Source organism: Protopterus annectens, chromosome 17.part0, assembly GCF_019279795.1.
Source record: "Protopterus annectens isolate FY-2018-M chromosome 17.part0, PAN1.0, whole genome shotgun sequence".
Lineage (NCBI taxonomy): Eukaryota > Metazoa > Chordata > Ceratodontiformes > Protopteridae > Protopterus > Protopterus annectens.
Window position 1 is genome coordinate 287,829,009 of NC_056751.1, and position 24,250 is coordinate 287,853,258.

Below are 24,250 nucleotides of genomic sequence, written 5' to 3' on the forward strand. Positions count from 1 at the left end.
CCTATCTGCCAGGATGTTGGCAATATCAGCTGGTTCTGTAATTTTCATGCCGTCGTGCTGTAACTCAGAGCAGATCTGGGTGTTGCCATCGAGATTCTTGACATAGCTATAGAATGCATTGTGGGTGTCCTTAGAATCAGTGGTGATTTTGTTTTCTTAGCTAGCTTTGGAGGATCTTATAAGGGATCTCAGGTGATTTTGTTTTCGTAGCTAGCTTTGGAGGATCTTATAAGGGATCTCAGGTGATTTTGTTTTCGTAGCTAGCTTTGGAGGATCTTATAAGGCATCTCAGGTGATTTTGTTTTCGTAGCTAGCTTTGGAGGATCTTATAAGGGATCTCAGGTGATTTTGTTTTCGTAGCTAGCTTTGGAGGATCTTATAAGGGTCTCAGCTTCGTACTGAGGCTGACCAGTGAGCTCCTTCACTCATGGGATTTTACTCTCTCTTGCAATTGTTCCTTCCTTCTGTTGTACAGTTTGTTTATGGCAGGGGCCACCAGACTGGCTTCCTTTTTTTGGAGGATAGTGTCTTGGTTCTGTTTTGGATAGCATGACCTATGCACTCTTGAAAGTGCTTATAGAGTGCATTTGTGTAAGATTCAGCAGTCGTAACTGTATTGTCCATCTGCATGGGTGTCATGAAGTTCATCACTTCTGTCTTAAGAAGCATGAAGTTGGCTTTGGAGGAATTTTTTACAGTGGTTTCCTTAATGGGGGGTGGGGGCGGGATGTCGATATCTGGGGTAATTAGCTTATGGTCGGATCAGATCAACGAGGAGTTGACTTTAGGTGTGAAACACCTTTCACTCATGTTGGTAATGACTAGGTCTAGGATATTGTTGCCCCTGGTGGGGATGTGGATAAGTTGATCCATGACATTGGAATTTATGAATTCCAGGAAGTGTTGAGCAAAGGAGTTGGTACATGAGTAGTTTTCCCAGTTAAAAGTGTGGTAGTTGAAATCACCCATTATTAGGGTGTTTGGTTGAACCCTAATATTTTCCAGTATATCAAGAAAAGAGGATTGGTAATCCTGGGGCATGGTGGGGGATCTGTAGCAAGCTACAATCTGGATTGCAGTTTTGCCCAGAGTTAGTTGCACTTGGATAACCTCAGATGCATTATGCAGAGCAACTAGCTGGAGGTGTGGATATCCTTAATGAATATGGACACACCTCCGCCTTTGGTGTTCCGGTCCAGGTTACATGGCCGAAAAGTGTGGTATGAGTTATAGCCTGGTAGTGCAGGGGTGCTCTCTGGAGCCTTGAACCAGGTCTCAATCACTGCACAGATATTGATGTTCTCCATTTTAAGGAGTGATAGATTATTACTACGCTAACTGTCCTTGGGGGTCATTTTTATGTCTAGCCAATTACCCCATGTGACAATAATGTAAACACCTTAACCATTATGCCAAATGATCAACATTAAACATTAAATTATTCCCAGTGTATGGAATAAGGTATTACTACATTTGAAAGAAAGCACTATTTAGATAACTTTTAGGGCTAGTCTTGAGGACTGGGTGGGTGGGTATACACACATTTGCACCAGGATTATTATGTGCAGCCCTGCTCTGTTTGGGAGCTGAGCACTATTATGTTCTTGCAAAGGGAGCCATAAACTTTTAAGTGTATCTACTTAAAGGTGGCTAAGTATTTTATGGTCCTAATGACCCCTTGCATATTATTTTTCCTATGCTTGTATGTAACAATGATACACCTTAAGGAATGTCTAGCTAATCTTTACACTGGTTAGTCTCATATGAGAGTGACAACAAATCACTATCCCCATGCCTGATCTTGCCAGTTGTTGGGCACTGGAAAATGGACAAAACTGAGAGCAAAATGCATCTGCTAAATGGAGTCCAACATTATTAGCTAAACAGGCTTCTTTAATGAAAGCAAGGTCACCATCTAGCAAAATAGCTAAAATTGTACCAGTTTTGTTGCAGATGGACCTTGAATTAGGGTAAAGCTCCCACGTGTGGTCCAGTGATACACAGGTCCTAGATATGTGGACACAAAAACAAGTTGGCACCCTGAGTACATTACGCAAAACTGAAATTTGAAAAGTGTTGCATTTCACCCCAGGGTGGCACTTGGTCACCCTAATGACCAATGGAGTTAGAAGAGCAAATGCTGCCACACTAATCTTCCTCTAGCACCCAGTTCTGTGCTGCTTCAGAATATGATGCCTTTGACAAAAGTGAAAAGCAATGAGATCAATTTAATAGAGCAGAAGAGAAGATACCGCAAGACTGAAATAAGCATGTAAGGTGTAAATGTTCCTTAGTGCTATAACCAGCAAAAACTACTACAACAGTAATTCAAGTCTGGTTCACTCTACAGTTTAGCAGTATAATCAACATAATAACTGTAGAGAAAGAAGCTCTTGGTCTTTTGTTAATCACAAATATCAAACAAATTAAGCACGGCACATTATTTTCTGAACACTTGTTTTGCTAAGGTCCTATAGGTTAACTCAGTGGTTCTCAAACCTTTTCTATTCTCGGCTCCCTTGCTGAATCCAGGTTTTCCCAAGGCCCCGCTCCCACAGTGCACATAAAGTGCATATTTCATTTATTTATTTATTTATTTATTTATTTGACATTTGTTTAATGAGGCTGCCCGACTGGACTAGGAGACCTAGGGAGAAAAGCTCAAAAGTACAATAAAAAGACAATTACCGAAAAAAGTATACATTCTGCTTAACAGCATAACACTGATCTACTATGGTTGAGAGGTAAACAAACCTAATGGCAACCTTATTAACTTTAAGTTTATAAAAGCAATATTTAAAATCTGTCCCTATTATTTAGCTCTGCCCAGCGTACCTCTCAACTGTATAAAATTTTGGAGAATGTCCAGATTTTTGCCTCATATTTTTGGTCTTTTTCTCATAAAATTGTTGTTTTCTGGCAAATTACTGGCAGATCACTGAGGTTGAAGTCAGAAAATAATGACAGACAGTTGAGTTTCATACTTCATACCCTTCAGAAAATTCATGCTAATGCAAAACCTGCATTTCTATCAACTTTCTAAGTTTGTTAGAGCAGTACTTATTTTGTGCCTTTGTACCCCCACTATTTCTGGCTTTATCCAGATTTCTTGATCTAAGAGGGTGAGAGATATGTGTCCAGTGGTATGGTCCAGACTTACACAGACCTCATTGCTGCTGCTGCCAGGGATCACTCTCACTCTTCACTCTCCCCCCCCATCACACACACACACACACACACACACACACACACACACACACACACACACACACACACACACACACACACACACACACACACACACACACACACACACTCTTCATTCATTCCTGCATTCATTCACACCGCTCTCACTCTCCCGATCTCACACACACACAGACTCTTTTGCTTTCATGCACGCATTCACTCACACACGCAGACAGACACACACACTCATACAGGCATTCACTTACCTGATGGCCCGGTTCCAAGTGCTCCACGGCCCGGTGGATGGGGACCGCTGCTATACTCAATGCCAGTTCTGCTAAAAAGCTTCAGTGTATGTCTAGACTTAGTTCACTGCGAACTAATAAGCTTAGCTGCAAAATAAACCACAAACTCTTCACGGTTTATTTTGCAGCTAAGCTGCACCACAGCGGTGCACACTTTAGGAACCCCTGGGTTAACTGCATTGTAGTAAATAAAATTTGAGTTAAATATATTATCTTCCGGGCTCTGATATTATCCAAAGCTGCCTTATAAAATCACAAAATGATATCAATCCAAAATCCCATTTCTGCAGTCCACCAATGGAAAATACAGTGGACACTTCCAAGATAAAACCTCCATTCTCCATGTCCAATCAAAATCACGGTCAAAAATAAATTGCACAACTCCAGTACAAAACTTGTGAAAACATTGGCACCAAATTTAGGACTTGATGTAATCAGTAAGCAGAGAACTGGTCCAGCCACATAATACATCTAATGTCAGTGTAGTAGCAAAGCAATTAGGTGTATATAGTAGAAATCTCAGAATTTGTACTAAAAGAAGTCATGATAATTTCCATGTCTGGTTCCATGCAGCCTGGGAAACTATTACCCTCTTTTTTAATTTTCTTTCATTGGTAAGATGCCTGAGAATAAATCCATATTAGTTTTTCATCTTATAGGTTCATAGGTAGATACTAGGCTATTGGCTCTAGGGCCTATATAAGCCTAGCCAAAAAGGTATCCTGGCTTTCGCCACCCAAGAAAATTATTTTCCTGTGCTCCTGTCAAGCAGAGCCACAGAAGTGATCTTGTGGCCTCTGGAATCCTTGTCAATCTGCTTTTTGATCTAAGAAGAGCACTGAAACTTCTAATATATGACCTCCTTATTCTGAGTTTTCATTGGCTGTAATCAGTCTTTGTCCTTTTCCTGCTGATTTCTTAGTGGCTTTCAACACCATGGATCATAGCACCTTCATTGTGCAACTTAAGCTCTGTTGCAGTCTAAATAGACCATATTGTATTGGTTTGTATCTTACCTATTGATTCAAACTCACTGGGCAGTTTTAATTTAAATTAACTTAATTTAACTTACTCATAATAAAAATAACTGCATGACTGCCAACACTTGATTAAAATGGAAAAAAATATACAGGAAAAAAACATAATAAATCTTGTGAGTCAGCACTCTCAGATAATTAAAAGTGCAAATAGTGGTTAGCACTTTTGTCAGCAATTCATATTTCATCATGCCATCACTTTAATTTAATTTATTTATTCGCTGACTGGGTAAGTGAACTGGTCATCATGGACTTTTTCTAAACATGATCTGGGCCACAAGGACAAGGGTAAATGTAATATATGCAAACTCTCCAAAGTGTTCAGTCAGACAGAATGTTTTTGGGAGTTAAGAGGAAACCTAAGTATCTGGAGACAAAATATACAGGTATGAGAGTTGGAGACTGAAAGTGAAGTCCTAGACTCTGGGCCTGTGAGGCAGAGATCTTCACCAGTGAATCACAATGCTGCTTTCAGTTCCTAGTGTTAATTCCACTAGTTTGTGCAGAGTATCTCGGGACATTGCTCATGGTATATATAGTTTCCCTTAAGAAGGTAATTCAGTATAGAGATTTACATTCTGAGTGCTAAACTCATGATATTCAGTTATACCTCTTCTTTTGTAAGGTACTTATTAGACCTGAAAACTGCCTGGATTTAATAATGCCATACATTCCTCTTATTCTCAACCCTCATAACAACACTAAGGCAGTTCTGGTCTGTATCACTATTTAGATACCTCTTCTATTGTCATGTACCTGCGTGGGACTTACTAGCCATAAAGATCACCTGGATTTAATAATGCCTTATATTCCTGTTATTCTTGACTTTGATAAGACTAAGGCAGTTCTGGTCTGTACCACTATTTAGACAAGCCACTTGCTTTCTTTACCCTTATTATATACAGTAGGAGTGAAATATCCTTAATCTGGAGGTGAATCTTGAAGTTAGAATGACTCCCAAAGATCAAGTTTCAACTGTTGTCAGGTCATGTCATTTTCATCTTATGTGCCTTTTAAATATAAGTCCATTTGTTCCATCTCCATCCTTAAAAATGCACCAGTACCACCTCAGCTTCATTTCCCCATTTGTTGGGCTTATGTGCAATAATCTGGCTCAATTGGAGTGTGTGCAGAAAGGCTTTTGACAGAAGCATTTTGCTGCTGTCATATTACCCCTTATTCTTTGAGCTACATTGGTTACCTGTCATGGCCAGGTTATTATTTAACATTCTTGTTCTTTCCTTCTAAACCCAGTACAACCTGTGACTTATTTATTTAAAAAAAAGCTTCTGCTGGTCAGTATCCCAATGAAGCCTTCAGGTCATCAGTGGACAGGCTGCTAGCTGTTCTCTAGTAATATCGTATGCTATATTTTGCCTAACTTGCTATAGTCCTATGGAATCATGTACCTTCTCTGAGTCTACCATTCAGTGCTGAGGCCTCCTTTAGAAGGTACTTTAAATATATTTTTGTAAGGGTGCATTTAAATCAGCATGGACCATCTGTTTTAAATTATCAAAATTTATTTTAATTATTCATTATTATATCAATTTTGACTGTTGTTACTTTCATCAGTTACTGTGCCATTTCATTTGTCTTTAAATTTGAAGCTTAATTATTAATATCTAAATAAACACATTAATTTATTCATTTTTATTAATATCTAAATAAACATATTAATTTATTCCTTTTTAGATATATACTTTATTTATTTCTGGATCACAGGAGAGCCTTAGTTTATTCTAGTACTTATCGGGTACTGAATTGAATGTAAGTATATTGCAGGATTCACACAAAGAAACAGACTCATTCACTCACTCTACCATTCATGGTACACACATCTACAGGCATTTTGGAAGTTTACCAAATCATCCATTGCATGTGTTTGGGAGGCATGAAGATGCTGTAGAATGCGGAGAAAACCCTTCAATAAGTGGAAGATCTGCAAAGTCTACAAAGAAGGCCCTACAGCTTGAGAAATAAATGATGAGGCAAGCGCTGTGAGGCAGCAGTTTTAACCATTGTGCTACCGTGTCACCCACTGAAATATATGTATGTATGTGTATGTCTATATATATATATATATATATATATATATATATATATATATATATATATATATATATATATATATATATATATATATATATATATATATATATATATATATATATATATATATATATGCGTTTAGATTCCGCTGTCGAAAACTCAAACTTTCGCAAGCCCCCCTGCACCCTCCCACACCCCCCCTACTTAAATATACCAACTCCGAGATTGCATTACATTGCAATAAACAGAAATCTCCTCTTATGGAGATTTCCATTTACACGCATGATTACTTTCGCTTTCGACATTTTGGTGCCGACAATATCAGCTTCAATATTGTCGGCCTTCAACAGGGTGAAGTAGACCCATATATATATATATATATATATATATATATATATATATATATATATATATATATATATATATATATCATCCAGAAAAAAGGAGGTCATTGTCCCACTGTACTCATCCTTCATTAGACCCATTATAGAATACAACGCCCCATTTGGTATGTACCTCTCAAGACATCTGCAACAACTGGAAAGGCCTCAGAAATACCTCACTAAAAGAATCACAGGCCTAAAGCAGATGCCCTACGCTGACCGCCTTAAAAAACTCCAGCTATACGCTGTCGCATATCGTCTACTCAGAGGCGATCTCTGCTTAACATACAAGGCCATGTCAAACCCAGAGCTGTTGGACATGCTACACTTAAAGAAATCCCAATCCCTCAGAGCTACACGCTCCAGGGATCTAAACCTTGTCATCACAATAAACAAAACATGCTGGAGGGATAGGTTCCTGACCCAGAGACTCCCCAGACTCTGGAATAGATTGCCCATACATGTCAAGCAGAGTGCCTCTTTGGACCTCTTCAAGAGGAACCTTGACGATTGGATGGGAGAAAGGAAATTCACCCCAGGGATCACGTCAGTCAACCTGCTAGACAGAGGTCCAGGAAAGTAAATAATGTGGGAAGAAATAGCCAGGGAATTGTTATGGCTAGGCTTGTATAGGCCCTAGGGCTGATAACCTAGTACCAACCTATGAACCTATATATATATATATATATATATATATATATATATATATATATATATATATATATATATATATATATATATATATATCAACTATTGTGTGTGCACCCAGTGCGTATGTGAAATGTTTTGTGAAATACTGAGCTACAGGGGCTGCACTTCAGAGACCAAGAAGTGGGAAACCTGCAATTACGGAAAAAAATACACCAAAACTAGCAGAGAACAGAGAATGCTGACATTTACTGTGCCTCTTTAAAGTTATTTTCTCCCCCTGCTACTTGATTTATAATAAAACTGAGATCAGTGCATGTCAGAGAAAGTGGAATATATTATGTCACAGTGATTTTGGACTTCACCTAAATATCAGAGCTTTGGCCGGCTAACATCTACCTGAAATCAGCTGGATGTATAAGTGAATTTAAGTACACTGTTATCTGCTCTTTTGCATATAGTACTGTATTTAATTTATTTATTTGTGTTTTTCACTGAATATTAACTCAACTGAAGTTGTGGCTGTCTCTCTACAGAGTACTTTTTAGAATTTCTGTGTAGCCATTGGTAGCAGTGGGGAGTAGTTTCAGCTCATCACTAACATTCTGTCTTGCCTTATATAAGTGGTACATTTTGAGTTATCTCTGCTTAATATCAGAGCTTTGGCCGGCTAACATCTACTTGAAATCAGCTGGATGTATAAGTGAATTTAAGTACACTTTTATCTGCTCTTTTGTATATAGTACTGTATTTAATTTATTTATTTGTGTTTTTCACTGAATATTAACTCAACTGAAGTTGTGGCTATCTCTACAGAGTACTTTTTAGAATTTCTGTGTAACCACTGATAGCAGTGGAGGGTAGTTTCAGCTCATCACTGACATTCTGTCTTGCCTTATATAAGTGGTATATTTTGAGTTATCTCTGCTTAATATCAGAGCTTTGGCTGGCTAACATCTACCCAAAATCAGCTGGACGTATAAGTGAATTTAATTACACTTTTATATGCTCTTTTGCATATAGTACTGTATTTAATTTATTTATTTGTGTTTTTCACTGAATATTAACTCAACAGAAGTTGAAGTTTGTTTCCTGCCTTTCCTGTAACTAGTCAAGTCCAGATACAGACTTTCTGTATCCAGGACTGTTGGTAAGCTTCTGAGCCCTCCAAGCATTTCTGTGTTGGATGTAAGCTTTCTAGTTTATCAGTGGGAGTGGTAAGAACTAGGTAGCCTATCTACCATGGGAAGAGTGGGTTTTGGCCCCGAAATTGTAGTTCATTGGCCGTTTAGGCATTTTTTTCATCTCTTTCTACTTTCTGGTTAAAAGCCCGTTTTGCGTTTGGTCCCTGCCTTTCCTATAACTAGTGTAGTCCAGGTACAGATTTGCTGTATCCAGGACTGTTGGTAAGCTTTTGAGCCCCCCCCCCAAGCCCTTCTGTGTTGGAGTGAAGCCTTCTAGCTTATCAGTGGGAGTGGTAAGCACTAGGTAACCTATCTACCACAGGAGGAGTGGTTTCTGGCCCAGAAATTATAGCTTATTGGCTGTTTGGGAAGCTTTTCCATCTCTTTCAACCTTCTGATTTAAAAGTCTGTATTTGCACTTGTTTCCTGCCTTTCCTGTTACTAGTCTAGTCCAGGTACAGATTTGCTGTATCCAGGACTCTTTGTAAGCTTCTGAGCCCCCCAAGTCTTTCCATGTTGGAGGGAAGCCTTCTAGCTTATCAGTGGGAGTGGTAAGCATTAGGTAGCCTATCTACCACAAGAGGAGTGGTTCCTGGCCCAGAAATTGTAGCTATTGGCTGTTTGGGCAGTTTTTTTTCCATCTCTTTCAACGTTTTGGTTTAAAAGCCGCACATGTGCTTTTTTCCCACCTTTCCTGTAACTAACCTAGTCCAGATACAGAGCTGCTGTATCCAGGACTGTTGAAGAAGACTGAATGCTGTAATTAAATCAAAAGTTGCTTTAGCAAGGTATTAGTTTAAGGGTGTGCACACTTATGCAACTAGCTTATTGTACGTTTTTTATTTTTTATATTTTCGCCCCAACAGATTTGTTTGTTTTTGAATTGAATTGTACAGGTTATAGGTCACATTAAAGGTGGGAAAAGTTTTGCAATGATTTATTGTGGTCTCAATTTTTTATATCACAAAAACTTGACATTTTAACAGGGGTGTGAAACTTTTTATATCTACTATATATATATATATATATATATATATATATATATATATATCTATATAAATATAGGTGTTATTGAACAGGTCAAATGTGTGTGTGTTAAATTGTCTAGGCAGCTGATCAACACAGACCACACAAATCCATGAGTTGGGAAATTTGCTTAACCTCATGTTTGTACAATCTCGGAGTGAGTTGTTTTCGATCTTTTGTGGTCGATATTATTTCAGTTGATGTTGGATGTTTTAGACAAAATGTAGTACACCTACACACACTTACACACACACACACACACACACACACATCAAAAAAAAAAATATATATATATATATATATATATATATATATATATATATATATATCAACTTGGTGCATGTGCCTGCAATATAGACCAAAAAATAGCAAAGTACCCAACTTGAAAAACACAAATGAATGTGTAATAACCAAGGCCAACTAGAAAAAGGAGCTTCTTCAGCGGAGGACTGGTTTCCTGGATTTTAGATTAGTTATCAGTCAGAAGTATATGCTATTATTCTTTTTTTTAACAAAATAATATTTATTTGCAAAATTAAAATTCTTTACTGTGTCTTTCTGTCACTATTACAATTTAGAAACATGGAATTCAAAAAGAGCACTTACTGCACTGCAGGACAGCTCATCCTATAATTACTGGCAAAAATAAACCACCCTGGTGGACCCTTAGCATAAATAGGCTATTCAAAAACAGAAAAAAAATCCTCTCAAACCAAGAAAGAACAGACAAAACACTGTAAAAAGACACCCATCAGTTTAAACAAAGAAATTAAAGAGCTGTTCAAATCTGCCAAAGCAAAGTATGAGGAAAGATAGCCTCCCAGGTGAAAGATAACCATAAAGCTTTTTAAAATTATGTTTGTAACCTCAGGGGAAATGCTCAGCAATGTGCCAAATTAATCATAACTGGCCACTTACACCCAGCCTGAAATTATAGCAAACCTGTTAGCCAACAAGTTCAGTTCAAACGTCTCCCCCATCACTTCTTTCCACACCCAAAGAAATATCCACAACCATCCCTCCACTGGTCATTAAGAGGTAACAGGTCATTAATGCGCTCGCTAAAGCCAAAAACACAACCTCCATGGGTTCTGACAGCATTCTAGGATGCTTCTTAAATAGCTTAAAACAGAGTCCATCAGGGCCATTAGAAACCGTCTTTAACCACAGCCTCCAAAAGGCTTTGTCCCAGAGAAATGGAGGATTGCAACAGTCATCCCTTTGCACGGGGGGTGGGGTTATCATCAACTGACCTAGGGAGCTACAGACCCATAAGCTTGATCAGTTTTATCTGCAAGGCCATGGAGAGAATTATCATGGACCTGATCAATAATGACATAGGAACTCTCCAAACCTTGGTCCAGACCCAATTTGGCTTTGTCAAAGGGAGGTAAGTCACCAGGGCCATGAATGAGGGTAAAATGGTACACACTGCTTATCTAGACCTGGCCAAAGATTTTGAGACAATCATGGGGATCATAGATAAACTTATTGAATTAGGCATAAACCTCTACACTATCAGATGGATAAGCAACTGGCTCACTGACAGCATACATATTGTCTGGATACATGAATCCAGTTCCGATAAGAAGCCTTTTACTACTGGTGTCTCACAGGGCTCAGTGTTGCAACCTTCCTGTTTGGTATATACTTTTCTGAAGTGAAGGCTAATGTTGGGGCCTTCTGGCTTATCAAGTTCGCTGACAACTGTAAGCTGGGAGCAATCATTGAATCTCTAAACGATGTTGACATCTTGCAAACAGGCCTAAAAATGACAAATAATTAGTGCCAAAACCATGGTTTGACACTAAATGCTAAAAAATACATAATCATACCCTTCAGTATATCAGATATCCCAGCAAATTATAATATTGATAGCACACCCCTAAAAGTAGACCAGTTGGTGAGGGACCTAGGAGCACAGATAGATACTAACCTAAACTTTGACCAAGTTAGCTATGGTGGTGAGGAATTCCTTCTCATCATGCCCATAATCGAGTACAGTGCTCCTTTCTGCATGTACCAAACTTGGCACTTACTCCAATTGGAACAGCCCTAGTGTTTTCTCACTAAAAAAATACAAAGTATAAGACATGTGCATTATACAGACCAACTAAAAGCCCTATCCCTTTACTCCATCTCTTATCATTTATTGAGAGGGGACTGATGACTGACCTGCAAGGCATTCTCTGGTCCAGCCCTGATGAAGATGTTACATATTCTCATGAAAAGGTATATAAGGGTTACGCGTTCCACTTACCTAAACCTTATATGTGACTCTAACAAAACTTGCCAGAGAGACAGATTCATATCCCAAAGGCTACGTCATCTGTGGACTAAACTTTCCATCTTCATAAAACAAAGCCCTTCCCTTAATGTCTTTAAAACAAATTTGGATAAATGGATGGGGAACTGTAAATTCACTCTAGGGGTACTGTCCATGTCCCCTATGGACAGAAGCCATCTGCAAAATGACTCAGGGCTCCAATTCGCAAAGAACCACTACCCTGATACTACCCCATCCCATATTTGGGGAATTAAGATACAACATTGTCATATCCTGGGTATTATGGCTAGGCTTGTAAAGGCTCTTGTACCATTAACCTAGTAATCACCTATGAACCTATGAATCCTATAGTTCAACAAAGGAAGCTGAATATTATAAAAAATGGAAAGAAAACAGCATTCTAGTTGTTTTTGGCACTGGCTAGTTGGCATTTTAAAGCTTTTTAAAACAATCTTTTCATCCAGTGATGAGCTGAACAAACAGTATTACTTGGGGAACAAATCAGTCTTATTCTTTAACTTTGCATTGTCCTGCATTCTTTTAACGTACTCAGACTGTCAAACACTGTACTGTAATAACTGTCAGAGAAATAATCAAATGAAGCCAAAGGGACTGGAGGCCACTAGACCCTAACAAGGTCTGGGATTATAGATGCTCTGAGGTGCATTTTAGAGATTTTTTCCCTTTTCATTCAGTGATGGCCTGAACAAAAGTCACGGGAAAAGAAAGAAATTCAGTCTTTTTTTCTTCTTTCAAGAAAGAAATAAGTTGTACCCAAGGCTTACTGTTCAGTACTAACCCAGTAGGATTTCACAAGTTTTACTGTTCAATACTGACACAGTAGCATTTCACAATAAACTGTGAAGATAAGTGCTTGCAAAGATTAATAAATCATACCTGGCAATAATACCTGCCTACCTATCCTCCCAAAAATCACACACGTTTTCTTTCAGCTGTCTCATCCTTCATATCCACAGACCAGACCCAAACCAGCCTGCTGTTATTTCCCAGCACCAAATCTCTTAGCTGTCTCTGATTTTACAGCACACACTTGATTCAGCTTCATACTTGTCCTGTACCTTATGACATTTTTGATTTTCCAGTAACTAACCGAGGATTACAGTCAATCAATGCTAGACTTTGGGAGTTTCACACTTAATAGCATCCAAAAAATGAATGTTGATGCACATCCACCTTGTTCTTTTTTAAGTGAAATACTGTAATATTTAAAATGATTCCTAATATTTGCCATCTACCTGAGGAAAAATTCTTTGGAGTCTGCTTAGAGTATAAAAATGCCTATGCAAACACATCCAAGAAAAATCCTGAATCTTCTTGATGGTGTTGCATACTTGGGAGCCATACAAATGTCCTTTCAGTGTTTCCCTGTGAATTGTTTATCCAGTCTCTTCCCAATCTTTTCTAACCTCATCTGATTGATTCCTATAGTTATAGTGCAGTATTTTATATGCCCTACTAATTATCCTTTTTTAACAGCAGCTTCTGTTCTATATTCAGTTAAAAACTCTAACAGAGCAGGTGTTTCACTTAAGATTCCCCTTTCACTTTCTCTTTGCCTATACTCAGATATCAATCTCAGATAGAGGAGGCAGTCTCTAGCTGCAAGTCCAAATGCCTTCTTGAATTCTTACCATTCCATTACCTTCCCATTTGTAAATATTTGCTCCCAAACCTTGGTTCCATTGCCAGTTTTCTCCAGTAAATTCCAGCCCCCTTACCTATTCTGTGTGCCCCTAATTGCAGTCAGCCGTATCAACAATATCTCCTTTCTTGAGTTGCCTTAGTTCTTAGAATACTTTCTGCTACTTTAGGAATATAATACTTTTTGTGGCTATTGCTATCGTCCTTAAGGATCTGCATCCAAAATCCCACTCTCTCCTTTTTTCTTGAATTTCCACCTGCTTTATCATCATCCCTTTCCACTTTGAATTATAGCTTTCTGCTTGTGTTATGTATATGAGCAATAAAAGTGTAGCTCTAAAATATCCCTTAAAACCATGTCCAAATAACCACACAAAGTGATGAAAAAACAAAAAATGAAGGAACTAAGTCAGAGATCCACTCCAATGTAGTTTATTGAGCGCTTTCGTTTCCCAAATAGAAACTTCATCAGAATACATATTAAAACCCAGCACACCTTTTTTGTACCATTCATCTAATTAATGAAGTTAAAAACTCCACCTACTTAAAGGTGAATGATTACAAAAGGCTAACAAACTATGTATGCATATACTCAACTTATGCATACATGCCATAACTAGTGTTCACATATAAAAAATTATGAAAATAAAACATGAAAAAAAATGTAATAATTTTTTTTATGTTTTATTAAGATGTATGGTATAAAAAAGGTGTGCTTGGTTTTAATATGTATTCTGATGAAGTTTCTATTTGGGAAACAAAAGTGCTCAATAAACTACATTGGAGTGGATCTCTGACTTGGTTCCTTTGTTTTTTTGTTTTTTCATCAGTTTGTGTGGTTATTTAGACATCATTTAGTTGGTTGAGTATGGAAGGGGCCGAAGAGGCTGATCTATCCACTATACAGACTTTAACCAAGTCTTTTAATGATTTACATTTTGGTGCAACAGTTGAACCAGCAGTCAAGTACACTGACTAATTCTAGTAGCTTGGGCCTCCATCGGGCAGGAACTACTTTACTGGGGGAGAAAGGAGAGTCCAGTGGCATTACTCCCACCCAAAGGGAATGCTCACTAGTTCTCAACCAATTGGATATGAAGGATTTGCATTCTGATACTTATTCATCAGGAAGGAGAGGCAGAACCCTCTACAATGGCAGCAATACATTCAAGGGATGGCTGAAGGAGAAAAGGAATGGCGTGTTGCAACAAACGCCTTAAACACAAACTTTGGAAACTCAAAGGATCAATTTAAACTTTTTGAAAACCTAACCTTGGATTATCGCAAATTACAATTAGAGAACAACTATCTAAGGGAATGCATTAAGCATGAATGCATTCCAAAGGGGCTCAGAATGTGGAAATTTCTATCAGGACTGGTAAGAGATTCTATATTACATTTGGAACTTATACAATTGTTCAACAAGCATGGGTGTGAGCTCTTGGAATATTTAATGAGGGACAATGAGAAAGATGGCTGAATGTTTAGATAAAATCAAAAACGTAGATTATAGCATTCATCAGGACTTGTTATTTGAACAAAAGAGACATGATTATTTCTGCATTTTTGAAAGAATTGACAGTGTTATTATTGAATTGAAACAGAGAAAAAAAAAAAACTCTTGAGGGACCAACGGGACTATGAACTGGGGAGAGCATACCCTTTTCCCCCTTTAGGACAACAATGGCTGGACTGTGGTAATAACCATGTAATACAAACAGACAACAACATTTTCGAATATGATGGTCCTGGTAACATCTCTGACCCTTTAGAATACCCCCTCTGAGGAGGTCTGAGAGACTGAGGAGCCAGAGAGGGGAAGAATATTACAACAACCACTATTATTAGACAACTATGAGGGAGAAAGGGAGAACTTACAACAATGGGATGAATCAGATGTAAGTAATGTTCCATATACCATTGTGAGCAATAGATGTGGTGATTTAGGATTTATAATTATAGTAATGTACCTTTGGATGATACTGTTTCTGATTTATTTGAAAAAGGACTGTCATTTGTCTCAGCTAGAAATGCATTACTGGATGAGGTATTGATCAACCTGAAGTTGGAAGGAAATTGAACTTTGATTTTTACTTCAAGGGTTCTAATACACAGGTATCTAGTAATAATTTATGTCATAAGACAAGTGTATTTAACCCTACACTACATCCTATTGTACATATTTTTGAAAAATGTGTGAAAATGACATTAGGAGCACACTGCAGAATAACAAATATAGAAGGGATAATGTACACAAAATATGACAAGGGATGAAATTAATTTGTTACAGAGTATCTGCAGCAACAGGGATTTGAGAGTCATGAAACTTGACAAAGGTGGAGGCCTTGTTGTCATAAATTTGAATGACTATAATAAGAAAATGTTTACATTACTATACACAGGTACATATTGTGAAATTAGTCTGAATGAAAAAATATTACCTATAGAAAGGTGGATGTAATGTTAGAAGAACATGTGTTGAATGAACAAATAAGTGTATCTGAGTATAATTTCCTAGGAGTAAAAAATCCTAAAATACCTACTATCTTCGGAGCTCCAAAAATACATAAAGATCTTAATGTTCCCCCATTAAGACCAATAGTTGATGCTAGAGCATCTAAGACCTTTCCAATAGCCAAGTTTATAGATTCTAAGTTGAAGAATGTGTTGAAGGAGCACTCTTGGGTACTTAAGGATTCCTGGGATTTCCTAAGTAAAATTTCTAGGGATATGTATCAGGATGACTTAATTTTTGTTACAACTGACATCAGGGATTTATGAGATTGGTATTGAATCGTTTTATCTGTACCTTTGTCAGCATACAAATATCGGACATGATCGGATTCTTACCATGAGAACCCTGATGGAACTAGTGTTGGACAGCAATATAATTATATTTGAACAGCAATTATTTAAACAACATAGAGGGGTTGCTATGGGGGGAGTGTGTGCCCCCATATTCGTTAACATCATCTTTGCATACTGGGAAATGGAATACATAATACACTGCCCATATTCTAACTATTGGTCCTATTATGGCCGTTATCTGGATGATGATGATATCCTGTGGAAAGGGAATACAAAAGAGTTGGATAGGTTTTTTCTATATATGAAAGATAGTACTGACTACTTAGAATTTACCATCACTACAGGGGATGAACCAGTCAATTATTTGGACATCACCCTTAGTAAAGATAGAGAAAATAGTTTAAATCAACAACTTGCAGAAAACCTACTTATTCAAGCACCTTACTGAATTACAATAGCTGGCACGCCCTACACAAAAAAAAAATCACTTGTTAAAGGTCAGGGGGTATGACTAGTCAGGATAATATCTGATCCAAATGAGGTTTTTTTTTGTTTAAATAATTTTATTGAAATAATTATTTACAAACAATAGTTAATGAATTTTGTAAATCAAATATTTAAGTTAAGTAACTATTTACAAATGTACATAGGCCTCAATTCAGTTGTATATAAGAAGTACAAATCATTATTGCATATACAGATGCTATACATTATTAAACAAACAGTTGGACAAATAAATGATGATTCCTTGCAACTTCTCTTCTTATGTAGGTTAATTTGTGACCATCTTGAATGTCTCAGTTAGGGAGAGAACTTTCTCCCAAGGATTGTTGGTCCATTTCCTAGGAAAGATTCTCATTTCCTTAACTCTGATTTCTAACAAAGCTACCTCTTTCAATAGAGTTAGAAAATCCTTGAAAGTTGGACTGATAGTTGAGTTCCATTTCCTTGTGATACATTTTTGATACTGTCATTATAGTCCAAAGAAGATACCGGTCTTTCCTTTTCATTGCAGTGGCTTCATATATATTCAGGAGAATTAATAACTTTGACAAAATAAAAGAATCAGTATAAATGGCTTGCAAAAATTCACCAATATCTTCCCAAAATTTCTTTATATAAGAACCTTCATACATAATATGAGACTGATCTGCATTACATTTTAATGAACACCTCCAACATAATCTTTCATTCATGTTATTAAATTTAGCTATTTTACATGGAGTGTAAAAGGCTCTATGAAAGAGCTTCCATGCAAATATTTTCCAACATTGTATATTTGAAGTTAACTTTATAGAATATACTATATCTTTTTTTGTCTCATTTGATAACAATAATGTATGATCTTTAATGATGAAATTCCAAAATTTCTGATTAGCTTTTGTTTTATAGTTGAGGATAATTTTATATAAGTTTGAAATTAAATTTGTCCAGTTAAAGTCTCCATATATTATTCCATATAAATGAAATATAAATTTGGGCATGTAACTAAATGAGGAATTATCTATTGTTCTGCATAAATCTTTTGCATAAGCTATTAGTGTATTGAAAGCTAGCCAGTCAGTGCTTGATAAATTAAATGTGTTAATTAACTGATTCATATCTGAGACTATTAGATTTTCCATACATTGATACCAACATATGAAGTTGTTTCTCTTCCATGAGTTAAGGGTATCTGTAGGAATGTTGTTGAAAAAGTTTTTTGTAATTTTAAATGGAGTTAATAACTGGAACCATAATTTGATATCAACGTTATTATTTACAAAACTCCGAAAAGTATTGTAAATGTGATTTATATAATTTAGATTAGTAGGTTTGGTGCAGTTGTATTGCAAGTTAACCCAAATAAAGCACCAGAGCTTATTATTCTGATCATTTAGTTGTATATTTTTTGCTAATTTACATTCCTCTTGAAAAATAACAGTATGTAATGTTTTCCATGCTGAGGAAAATTTTGGATCTATCCAATTTACTATCGTTTTGAAAATGGATGCTTTGATATAGTTGCTAAATCAGGAAAGTTAATACCTCCCATCTCCCAGGGACTAATATGGTTCAGATAAGCTATTCTGTTTTTTGGGGGGTACCAAAAGAAACTTATAATGATTTTATTTAAATCTTTTAAGATTTTTTTGGCTAAGAATTATAGGGATAGCTTGTGTAATGTAGTTTACTTTTGGGAGAATGACCATTTTTATTAACTGTAATCTATCTTCAAAGGTTAAATACAGCTTATTCCATTTGCCTATTGATAATTTTAGGGTATTCAGAATATTGTTGTAATCTGTAGATAAAGTTAGCTCTAGGTTCTCACATAAAACAATCCCTAAATAATCAAAAGAGGAAACTTGTTTACCAAGTATTTGATTTATGTTAGTATTTGATTTATTTTTATTATTTAATAGTATGTGATCCGATTTATAAGCATTCATTTTTAAACCTGAGATCTGGTGAAATTTCTCAGCAATAGAGTTTAAGTCACATAGAGACTCATGTGAGTTGGACAAGGTAAAGTAAAATATCATCAGCAAATAGCATTATTTTGGAGTTAAATTTATTATAAATGTTAATGCCTTTAATTTCGGGATTTGAACGAATCTCAGAGGATAAAAGTTCAATTGCTAGGGCAAATAATATTGGAGACACGGGGCATCCTTGTTTGGTACCCTTAGTAATTTTAATTGCTTCCGATGTGAATGGACTTAATTTTACATATGCCAGGTTGTCTCTATATATATTCTTTATTAGAGTGATGAATCATGTAGGAAAATTATAAATTTGGAAAACTTTGAATAGGTAGTTCCAATTTAATGAATCAAATGCTTTTTCAATATCTAATGTGACTATTAGTGCTTCAGCTTTGTCTTTATTTAAAATATCTATAGTGGTTAAGATTCTATGTATGTTATCATGGGTGCGTCTGTTGTAAATAAACCCTATTTGGTCATCACTATTGACTTTAGTTAGAGATTTTTTGATCCTATTGACCAGAATAGACATAATAATTTTGTAGTCATTATTAAGGAGTGAAATAGGTCTATATGAGCTACATGAAGTGGGATTTTTATTTTCCTTTAAAATAGGTGTAATCAATGAGTATCTCCATGATGGTGGAATTGTGCCTTGTGAATATGTTTCATTTAGTGTCGTTTGTAGTATTGTTATGACAGATGATGGGAATAATTATAAATTTCCATAATGATTCCATCTATGCCTGGGGCTTTGTTATTTTTACCTCTTTTAATTTTCTCATTAATTTCTTCTATTGTAATTTGTTTTTGAATATTCATGTTTATGCTCTCTGGTATTTTATTTAAATTTAAGTTATCTAGGCATATGTTTGTATTGTTATGAAGTGGATCATTATTGTTATAATGTTTTGTGAAATAAAATTTAAAAGCGTCCAAAATGTCACTTATATCTGAAACTTTTTTCTTGTTATCCCCTTCATGAATTATGTTTGTAATATTATTTGCATTGGAAGATCTTTTTAATCTCATAGCTAAATTATGCATATATTTGGGAGAGATTGAATAAGAATTTAATTTTAATTTTTCTAAGGCCAAATTGGTTTTATGCAATAAGATATCATTATATTTTTTTATTTTATTTTTCAATCTCTTTTTTTTTTACAACAGGGTCTTCTAAAACCTTTAGGTCAGTTTCTATGATTTGTTTTTGAATGTTAGCTCTGATTCCCATTCCTTCACTTTATTATTACACCAAGAAATAATTTTGCCATAAAGATATGTCTTTAGAGAATCCCATAAAATAACTATATTTATGTCACTAGTATAGTTTGTATCCAAGAAATATTTTATTTCCAAATCTAACCATGGCTTAAACTCTTTTAATTTAGTAAAATATGCTGAAATTCTCTTGGTGATTATCTGTCTTTTGAAATCCATTTGAATTCTAAGAATAATCGAGTTATGGTCAGACAGGGGACAGGGGATTATAGAAGAATGCGATATTTTCATTTTTAACTCATGAGATACATATATTTTATCAATTCTTGTTTGAGTGTTAAATCTATAATCACTATGGGAGAATAGTAATGAACTTTCATTCTTAAGACTAAATGAGTCTAATAACTGCAAGTTATCTATCCATTTTTTAAGAGTTCTCCCTGTAGACGTGATACGAAAAGGTCTTTTTTTGGTAGTCTCCTGGCAATCTAAGATACCGTTAAAATCACCTCCCAAAATTAAGTTACCTTTAGATGTTTTGTTAATAAGTTCTATGTGTTTTTAATAGTTCCTATACCCGGAAACCAATACAAGTTCACCAATGTCCAGATTCTATTACTATATCTTACTATTACTATCGATAAAGGCCCTCTTTATCTTCATAGTTAAATAAAACTCGAGGATTAATAATATTTTTCTTCCATAGTATTAATACCCCCTGTTTTTTTACTATATGATGAATTAGATAGCTTTAGGAAGTCACTTGGGTTCCAAGTGAAATTATCATTAGCTTTAAAGTGAGTTTCCTGTAGAAAAACCAATTGTGCTTTATTTATTTTTAGGTATTTAAGTAAGTTAGATCTTTTCCTAGGATTAGTTAAACCATTTACATTTAATGAGAGTAATACTGTGTCTATCTCATTAATTTGTACTTAAAGTGTTTTGATTGAAATGATGACTGTATATTTTGTCATTTATTTGTTGTATAATCTGCATATATGTGTTGAATTCAGTGGTGAGGCTGTTACTTCCTTTTAAACTATATAAAATAAAAATTGAATGAGGCCAGAAGAAAAAAAATCAACAAATGTATAATAGTAGACCTTATACATGCATATAAACAAATATTTAAAATAATCTTTTAACAAACATGGAATGTATAACATTCCCAATCTGAGTGAACTAAGAAGCTCAGACAGATTAACCTTCGTTGCAGAAATTGAACCAAACATTAATGAAAAATTAGAGGCTCCTTTGCATATTATTCTGGAGGTTGTAATTGATCAAGTCAAACATATGTGATTAATTCAATCAAAGTTATTTAGAGATGTGCTTGCTGTAGAATAGCCTGGTATAGATTTCAAGCATTTAAGTTTTATCATTTATTACATCATGTGCATTGATTCAGGTATAATTCCTTTTTAATAAAGTATTTATATAACATAAGTAAACTATCATGTAATGTGTTTGATAATCCATTTCCTTTCCATCTTATTTGAGTATCTATATAATGACCAGTTCATTTCGTAACTGCCTTATAGACCATACTTTAGTCAGTGTTGTGCAATTTGTTTACACTAGTAACAATTTAAAACTCAGAGAATTAAACAATTTCTAACACCTGTCATCGCTGTTATGGATTAGTTTAAATGTGTGAACTACAAGTTCTGCATATATATGAATTCCAAAGCATAGACAGTGCTGCTCAAGGCTATGCTATACAACAATTTCATATGCAGAGCTCTATATCATGTTTGTTACGTAACCTTAAATTTCAATAGAAAGTTCATTTGTTATTAAATTGCTAATAGCCTTAAAAAGTCTATTGATTGTGCTGAGCACGGTCTTAAATTTCTATTTTACATTTGTATAATATCAATTCTAAGAAACAAATCAATTTAGAATTGCATTTCAATGACCAAACATTAATAGTAGCTGTAAGTTAGATAATGACAACGATAAACAGATGAAATATTCATTTAGCTAGTTTCATAGTGCGAGTGCCCTTACAACCATTCATTTTTCAGCAGAAAAATTCCATTAATAATGTATTCTTGTAGGTTAGACGTGCTTGTCTGAAATAATAACATTTTGCAAGCTATTCACTGTTTGCACTCTATGTCTATTATAATAAGCTATAGTTCAATACAATAAATATGAGATTTGTCTTATTGCAAGCTTGTAAGGACCCAGTATCAGATTATGTCTTACATATTCTTTCCTCATCTAGTCAAGTAACTGTTTCTAAGTATACCAAAACTTCCTTTGATACTTTGTTGAATATGGTGACATGCATACTTCGTAAGTAATTTCTCTTCTTTATTTATTAACTAAATAATACAGATTCATGGAGAACTTCAAAGTATCTAACCATGGGTCTAATGCTGAATATTCCACTTTTATCTGTATAAATGTATTCCTTTATTTTTGTTTTATAATATCTAACAATAAGCTATAATATATTCATGCCTCATAATACCTTCTTTTCCATCCCTTCTTTCATACAGTATATATATTAAGTAGTTATCCTATTTACAGAAGTGCTGTCGCTTTAAGGCCATAAGGAAGCGTAATGTGATTACACACTAGAATCGTGTGGTTGCATCAACATCATCTCCAGTAGTAAGATAATCTGGACTTCAGTACTTTATGTTTGTTTTTTCAGTGACTATAAAATTATTTGACAACTAAACAAAGAAAGGATTTGCTAATACAACACTTGTGTTAAAGGGGTTTCATCGCATATCTTTAAGATGGAAGGTAGACATTCAAACAAACACTTTGTGATGACTTAAAACTGTGTTCCTAGTACGTATATTAAATTAGAAACTATAATGACTTAACATCGATATATTGTGTTGTGTTTATTGTGTTTTGGCACTTTACTTTATCAAACGAGCATTCTGTCTTTACGATAGTGCGCATAGTACACTAAGGGAGCTCGCGGACTAAGCAGTGAAGTTTCCCTACGTGTCTCGTGTAACAAAAGCTTCTCTTCACTTTTTTTGTGAGAAGCAGAACCTTTAAGTGAAATCTATAACAATATTTGACAAATAATTCAACAGGATCTATTCATTATCTAGGTTGAATTAATCCATGTTTCACTCCAAATGATTCAAATGAGTCAAACATATTTAAAACTTGCATGCCAATAACGATCCTTTCCTATTAGATTTAAACACTTTTGTACAGTCAGTATTTGCAGTACGTTACATTAATATTAAATATTTTCTCCCCAACCCTCATTTTTATACTTCACAATCAAACAATAAAGCAATCATTAAGTCTATTGTATGTGAATGGAGTATTCATATTAATGACAGATATTTTGTGAGTAGCTTGAAATATAACTAGACAAATACATATTTGTTACCTTTATCCTTAATTTTTAGTTTTAGTTGATTCTTTGAGAGAAGCAGTAGAAGGAATACTTTTTGAGTCAGTTCTTTGCTTTTTTTTTTCTTTACATCAATCCAATTATTTTTCTCAGGGGATCTTTTTAATGTTGTAGTAAGAGACCAGTCCATTTCTTCCAGAACTGTGACCAAATTATTGTTCTTTATGAAAGTTATTGCTTCTTCGATGTCATTAAATGTCCTTGTTTCATTTGAAGTGAAAATCCTTATTTTTGCAGGATATGCTAGTTGTGCTTTTATTTTATTTTGTTTGAGTAACTTTACCAGTGGCCAGGCTTTCTTTCTCATTTCTAAGACTCTGGAGGAAAAGTCATTGTCAAATCTAATTAGATTTTGCTTATACTTCAGAGGGGACTTTCTCCAAGCACATTTCAGAACAAGCTCTTTATCTAGATAAGAGAGAAATTTAACCACGACTGACCTGGGTGAGGATGTTGAAGATGTAGGAATTGGTTTCCCAATGGCTTGATGGGCTCTTTCTATACCATAAGAGAAACCTTCTTTCAGTTGAAGGATGTCAGGTAACCATGAATTAAGGAAAAAAAATATGTCATCTCTTTCAGATTT